We start from the raw sequence: 6708 nt of genomic DNA, 5'->3' as shown, positions 1-6708 counted from the left end.
ATACTTTCGCATATTTCTCATACTTCATGGCTAGATCCTGGGCTGTTTCTGGATTGTATCACGTAGTAATGTGGTACCACGCTGAAACAGTCAATTAAACCTGGTTTCGATCAATATATTAGAGGATAACGCAAGTTAGGTCTGGGATAGGTCTGGGATTTTCACACATCAGACTCATACTTTCGCATTCTTCACATACTTGTTGAACAGATCCTGGGTTTTTTCTGGTTTGGGTCCGGTAGTAATGTGGTACCACACTGAAACAGTCGATTAAACCAGGTTTCGGTCAATATTTTTGAGGATAACGCATGTTAGGTCTGGGTTAGGTCTAGGATTTGCCCGCGTCAGGCTCATACTTTCGCATTCTTCCCATACTTGTTAAACGGATCCTGGGTTTTTTCCGGTTTGGATCACGTAGTAATGTGGGACCACACTGAAACACTCAATTAAACCTAGTCATGATAAATATTTTAGAGGATAACGCATGTTAGGTCCGGGATAGGTCTGGGATTTGCCCTCACCATACTCATACTTTCGCACACTTCACAAACTCGTTGAACAGATCCTGGGTTATTTTCTGGTCTGGATCACATAGTAATGTGGTACCACACTGAAACAGTCGATTAAACCAGGTTTTGATCAATATTTTTGAGGATAACGCATGTTAGGTCTAGTTTAGGCCTGGGATTTGCCCTCACCAGACTCATACTTTCGCATTCTTCACATACTTGTTGAACAGGTCCTGGGTTTTTTTCTGGTTTGGATCACGTAGTAATGTGGTACCACACTGAAACAGTCGATTAAACCAGGTTTCGGTCAATATTTTTGAGGATAACGCATGTTAGGTCTGGGTTAGGTCTAGGATTTGCACCCATCAGGCTCATACTTTCGCATTCTTCCCATACTTGTTAAACGGATCCTGGGTTTTTTCCGGTTTGGATCACGTAGTAATGTGGGACCACACTGAAACACTCAATTAAACCTAGTCATGATAAATATTTTAGAGGATAACGCATGTTAGGTCTGGGATAGGTCTGGGATTTGCCCTCACCATACTCATACTTTCGCACACTTCACAAACTCGTTGAACAGATCCTGGGTTATTTTCTGGTTTGGATCACATAGTAATGTGGTACCACACTGAAACAGTCGATTAAACCAGGTTTTGATCAATATTTTTGAGGACAACGCATGTTAGGTCTAGTTTAGGCCTGGGATTTGCCCTCATCAGACTCATACTTTCGCATACTTCAAATACTTGTTGAACAGGTCCTGGGTTTTTTTCTGGTTTGGATCACGTAGTAATGTGGTACCACACTGAAACAGTCGATTAAACCTGGTTTCGATCAATATTTTTGAGGATAACGCATGTTAGGTCTAGGTTCGGCCGGGGATTTTCACTCATCAGACTCATACTTTCGCATTCTTCACATACTTGTTGGACGGACCCTGGGTTTTTTCTGGTTTGGATCACGTAGTAATGTGGGACCACACTGAAACAATCAATTAAACCTGGTCTTGATAAATATTTTAGAGGATAACGCATGTTAGGTCTGGGATAGGTCTGGGATTTGCCCTCATCAGACTCATACTTTCGCATACTTCAAATACTTGTTGAACAGGTCCTGGGTTTTTTTCTGGTTTGGATCACGTAGTAATGTGGTACCACACTGAAACAGTCGATTAAACCTGGTTTCGATCAATATTTTTGAGGATAACGCATGTTAGGTCTAGGTTAGGCCGGGGATTTTCACTCATCAGACTCATACTTTCGCATTCTGCACATACTTGTTGGACGGATCCTGGGTTTTTTCTGGTTTGGATCACGTAGTAATGTGGGACCACACTGAAACAATCAATTAAACCTGGTCTTGATAAATATTTTAGAGGATAACGCATGTTAGGTCTGGGATAGGTCTGGGATTTGCCCTCATCAGGCTCATACTTTCGCGTTTTTCACATACTTGTTGAACAGATCCTGGGTTTTTTCCGGTTTGAGTCACGTAGAAGTGTGGTACCACACTGAAACAGTCGATTAAACCTGGTTTGGATCAATATTTTAGAGGATAACCCAAGTTTGGTCTGGGATAGGTCTGGGATTTTCACTCATCAGACTCATACCTTCGCAGTCTTCACATACTTGTTGAACAGATCCTGGGTTTTTTCTGGTTTGGGTCCCGTAGTAATGTGGTACCACACTGATACAGTCAATTAAACCAGGTTTCGATCAATATTTTTGAGGATAACGCATGTTTGGTCTAGGTTAGGCCTGGGACTTTCACTCATCAGACTCATACTTTCGCATTCTTCACATACTTGTTGAACGGATCCTGGGTTTTTTCTGGTTTGGATCACGTAGTAATGTGGGACCACACTGAAACAATGAATTAAACCTGGTCTTGATAAATATTTTTGAGGATAACGCAAGTTAGGTCTGGGATAGGTCTGGGATTTGCCCTCATCAGGCCCATACTTTCGCGTTTTTCACATACTTGTTGAACAGATCCTGGGTTTTTTCCGGTTTGGGTCACGTAGTAGTGTGGTACCACACTGAAACAGTCGATTAAACTTGGCTTCGATCAATATTTTTGAGGATAACGCATGTTAGGTCTAGGTTAGGCCGGGGATTTTCAGTCATCAGACTCATACTTTCGCATTCTTCACATACTTGTAGGACGGATCCTGGGTTTTTTCTGGTTTGGATCACGTAGTAATGTGGGACCACACTGAAACAATCAATTAAACCTGGTCTTGATAAATATTTTAGAGGATAACGCATGTTTGGTCTGGGATAGGTCTGGGATTTGCCCTCATCATACTCATACTTTCGCACACTTCACAAACTCGTTGAACAGATCCTGGGTTATTTTCTGGTTTGGATCACATAGTAATGTGGTACCACACTGAAACAGTAGATTAAACCAGGTTTTGATCAATATTTTTGAGGATAACGCATGTTAGGTCTAGTTTAGGCCTGGGATTTGCCCTCATCAGACTCATACTTTCGCATACTTCAAATACTTGTTGAACAGGCCCTGGGTTTTTTTCGGGTTTCGATCACGTAGTAATGTGGCGCCACACTGAAACAGTCGATTAAACCTGGTTTCGATCAATATTTTTGAGGATAACGCACGTTAGGTATAGGTTAGGCCGAGGATTTTCACTCATCAGACGCATACTTTCGCATTCTCCACATACTTGTTGAACAGATCCTGAGTTTTTTCTGGTTTGGATCACATAGTAATGTGGTACCACACTGAAACATTCAATTAAAGCTGGTCTTGATAAATATTTTAGAGGATAACGCATGTTAGGTTTGGGTTAGGTCTAGGATTTGCCCTCATCAGGCTCATACTTTCGCATATTTCTCATACTTCATGGCTAGATCCTGGGCTGTTTCTGGATTGTGTCACGTAGTAATGTGGGACCACACTGAAACAATCAATTAAACCTGGTCTTGATAAATATTTTAGAGGATAACGCATGTTAGGTCTGGGATAGGTCTGGGATTTGCCCTCATCATACTCATACTTTCGCACACTTCACATACTCGTTGAACAGATCCTGGATTATTTTCTGGTTTGGATCACATTGTAATGTGGTACCACACTGGAACAGTCGATTAAACCAGGAATTGATCAATATTTTTGAGGATAACGCATGTTAGGTCTAGTTTAGACCTGGGATTTGCCCTCATCAGACTCATTCTTTCGCATACTTCAAATACTTCTTGAACAGGTCCTGGTTTTTTTTCTGGTTTGGATCACGTAGTCATGTGGTACCACACTGAAACAGTCGATTAAACCTGGTTTCGATCAATATTTTTGAGGATAACGCATGCTAGGTCTAGGTTAGGCCGGGGATTTTCACTCATCAGACTCATACTTTCGCATTCTGCACATACTTGTTGGACGGATCCTGGGTTTTTTCTGGTTTGGATCACGTAGTAATGTGGTACCACACTGAAACAGACGATTAAACCAGGTTTCGATCGATATTTTTGAGGATAACGCATGTTAGGTCTAGGTTAGGCCGGGGTTTTTCACTCAACACACTCATACTTTCGAATTCTTCACATACTTGTTGAACGGATCCTGGGTTTTTACTGGTTTGGATCACGTAGTAATGTGGTACCACACTGAAACATTCAATTAAAGCTGGTCTTGATAAATATTTTAGAGGATAACGCATGTTAGGTTTGGGTTAGGTCTAGGATTTGCCCTCATCAGGCTCATACTTTCGCATATTTCTCATACTTCATGGCTAGATCCTGGGCTGTTTCTGGATTGTGTCACGTAGTAATGTGGGACCACACTGAAACAATCAATTAAACCTGGTCTTGATAAATATTTTAGAGGATAACGCATGTTAGGTCTGGGATAGGTCTGGGATTTGCCCTCATCATACTCATACTTTCGCACACTTCACATACTCGTTGAACAGATCCTGGATTATTTTCTGGTTTGGATCACATTGTAATGTGGTACCACACTGGAACAGTCGATTAAACCAGGTTTTGATCAATATTTTTGAGGATAACGCATGTTAGGTCTAGTTTAGACCTGGGATTTGCCCTCATCAGACTCATTCTTTCGCATACTTCAAATACTTCTTGAACAGGTCCTGGTTTTTTTTCTGGTTTGGATCACGTAGTCATGTGGTACCACACTGAAACAGTCGATTAAACCTGGTTTCGATCAATATTTTTGAGAATAACGCATGTTAGGTATAGGTTAGGCCGAGGATTTTCACTCATCAGACTCATACTTTCGCATTCTCCACATACTTGTTGAACGGATCCTGGGTTTTTACTGGTTTGGATCACGTAGTAATGTGGTACCACACTGAAACAATCAACTAAACCTGGTCTTGATGAATATTTTAGAGGATAACGCATGTTAGGTTTGGGTTAGGTCTAGGATTTGCCCTCATCAGGCTCATACTTTCGCATATTTCTCATACTTCATGGCTAGATCCTGGGCTGTTTCTGGATTGTGTCACGTAATAATGTGGTACCACGCTGAAACAGTCAATTAAACCTGGTCTTGATAAATATTTTTGAGGATAACGCTCGTTAGGTCTAGGTTAGCTCTGGGATTTTCACTCATCAGACTCATACTTTCGCATTCTTCACATACTTGTTGAACAGATACAGGGTTTTTTCTGGTTTGGATCACATAGTAATGTGGCACCACACTGAAACAGACGATTAAACCAGGTTTCGATCAATATTTTTGAGGATAACGCATGTTAGGTCTAGGTTAGGCCGGGTTTTTCACTCATCACACTGTCGCATACTGTCGCATTTTTCACATAGTTGTTGAACGGATCCTGGGTTTTTACTGGTTTGGATCACGTAGTAATGAAGTGCAACACTGAAACAGTCAATTAAACCTGGTTTCCATCAATATTTTAGAGGACAACGCATGTTAGGTCTAGGTTAGGCCGAGGATTTTCACTCATGAGACTCATACTTTCGCATTCTCCACATACTTGTTGAACGGATCCGGGGTTTTCACTGGTTTGGATCACGTAGTAATGTGGTACCACACTGAAACAGTCGATTAAACCTGGTTTCGATCAATATTTTTGAGGATAACGCATGTTAGGTCTAGGTTAGGCCGAGGATTTTCACTCATCAAACTCGTACTTTCGCATTCTCCACATACTTGTTGAACGGATCCCGGGTTTTTACTGGTTTGGATCACGTAGTAATGTGGTGCCACACTGAAACATTCAATTAAAGCTGGTCTTGATAAATATTTTAGAGGATAACGCATGTTAGGTCTGGGCTAGGTCTGGGATTTGCCCTCATCATACTCATACTTTCGCACACTTCACATACTCCTTGAACAGATCCTGGATTATTTTCTGGTTTGGATCACATAGTAATGTGGTACCACACTGAAACAGTCAATTATACCTGGTTTCCATCAATATCTTAGAGAACAACGCAAGTTAGGTCTGGGATAGGTCTGGGATTTGCTCTCATCAGGCTCATACTTTCGCGTTTTTCACATACTTGTTGAATAGATCCTGGGTTTTTTCTGGTTTGGATCACGTAGTAGTGTGGTACCACACTGAAACAATCAATTAAACCTGGTCTTGATAAATATTTTAGAGGACAACGCATGTTAGGTCTGGGTTAGGTCTAGGATTTGCCCTCATCAGGCTCATACTTTCGCATATTTCTCATACTTCATGGCTAGATCCTGGGCTATTTCTGGATTGGATCACGTAGTAATGTGGTACCACACTGAAACAGTCGATTAAACCTGGTTTCGATTAATATTTCTGAGGATAACGCATGTTAGGACTGAGATCGGTCTGGGATTTGCCCTCATCAGGCTCATACTTTTGCAGTTTTAACATGCATGTTGACCTGATCGAGGGTTTTTTCTGCTTTGGATCACGTAGTAATGTGGGACCACACTGAAACAATCAATTAAACCTGGTTTCGTTCAATATTTTAGAGGATAACGCAAGTTAGGTCTGGGATAGGTCTGGGATTTGCCCTCATCAGGCTCATACTTTCGCTTTTTTCACATACTTGTTGAACATATCCTGGGTTTTTTCCGGCTTGGGTCACGTAGTAGTGTGGTACCACACTGAAACAGTCGATTAAACCTGGTTTCGATCAATAGTTTTGAGGATAACGCATGTTAGGTCTGGGATAGGTCTGGGATTTGCCCTCATCAGGCTCATACT

Source organism: Colletes latitarsis, unplaced genomic scaffold (genome assembly GCF_051014445.1).
Source record: "Colletes latitarsis isolate SP2378_abdomen unplaced genomic scaffold, iyColLati1 scaffold0018, whole genome shotgun sequence".
NCBI lineage: Eukaryota > Metazoa > Arthropoda > Insecta > Hymenoptera > Colletidae > Colletes > Colletes latitarsis.
This window is presented reverse-complemented; position numbering follows the sequence as displayed.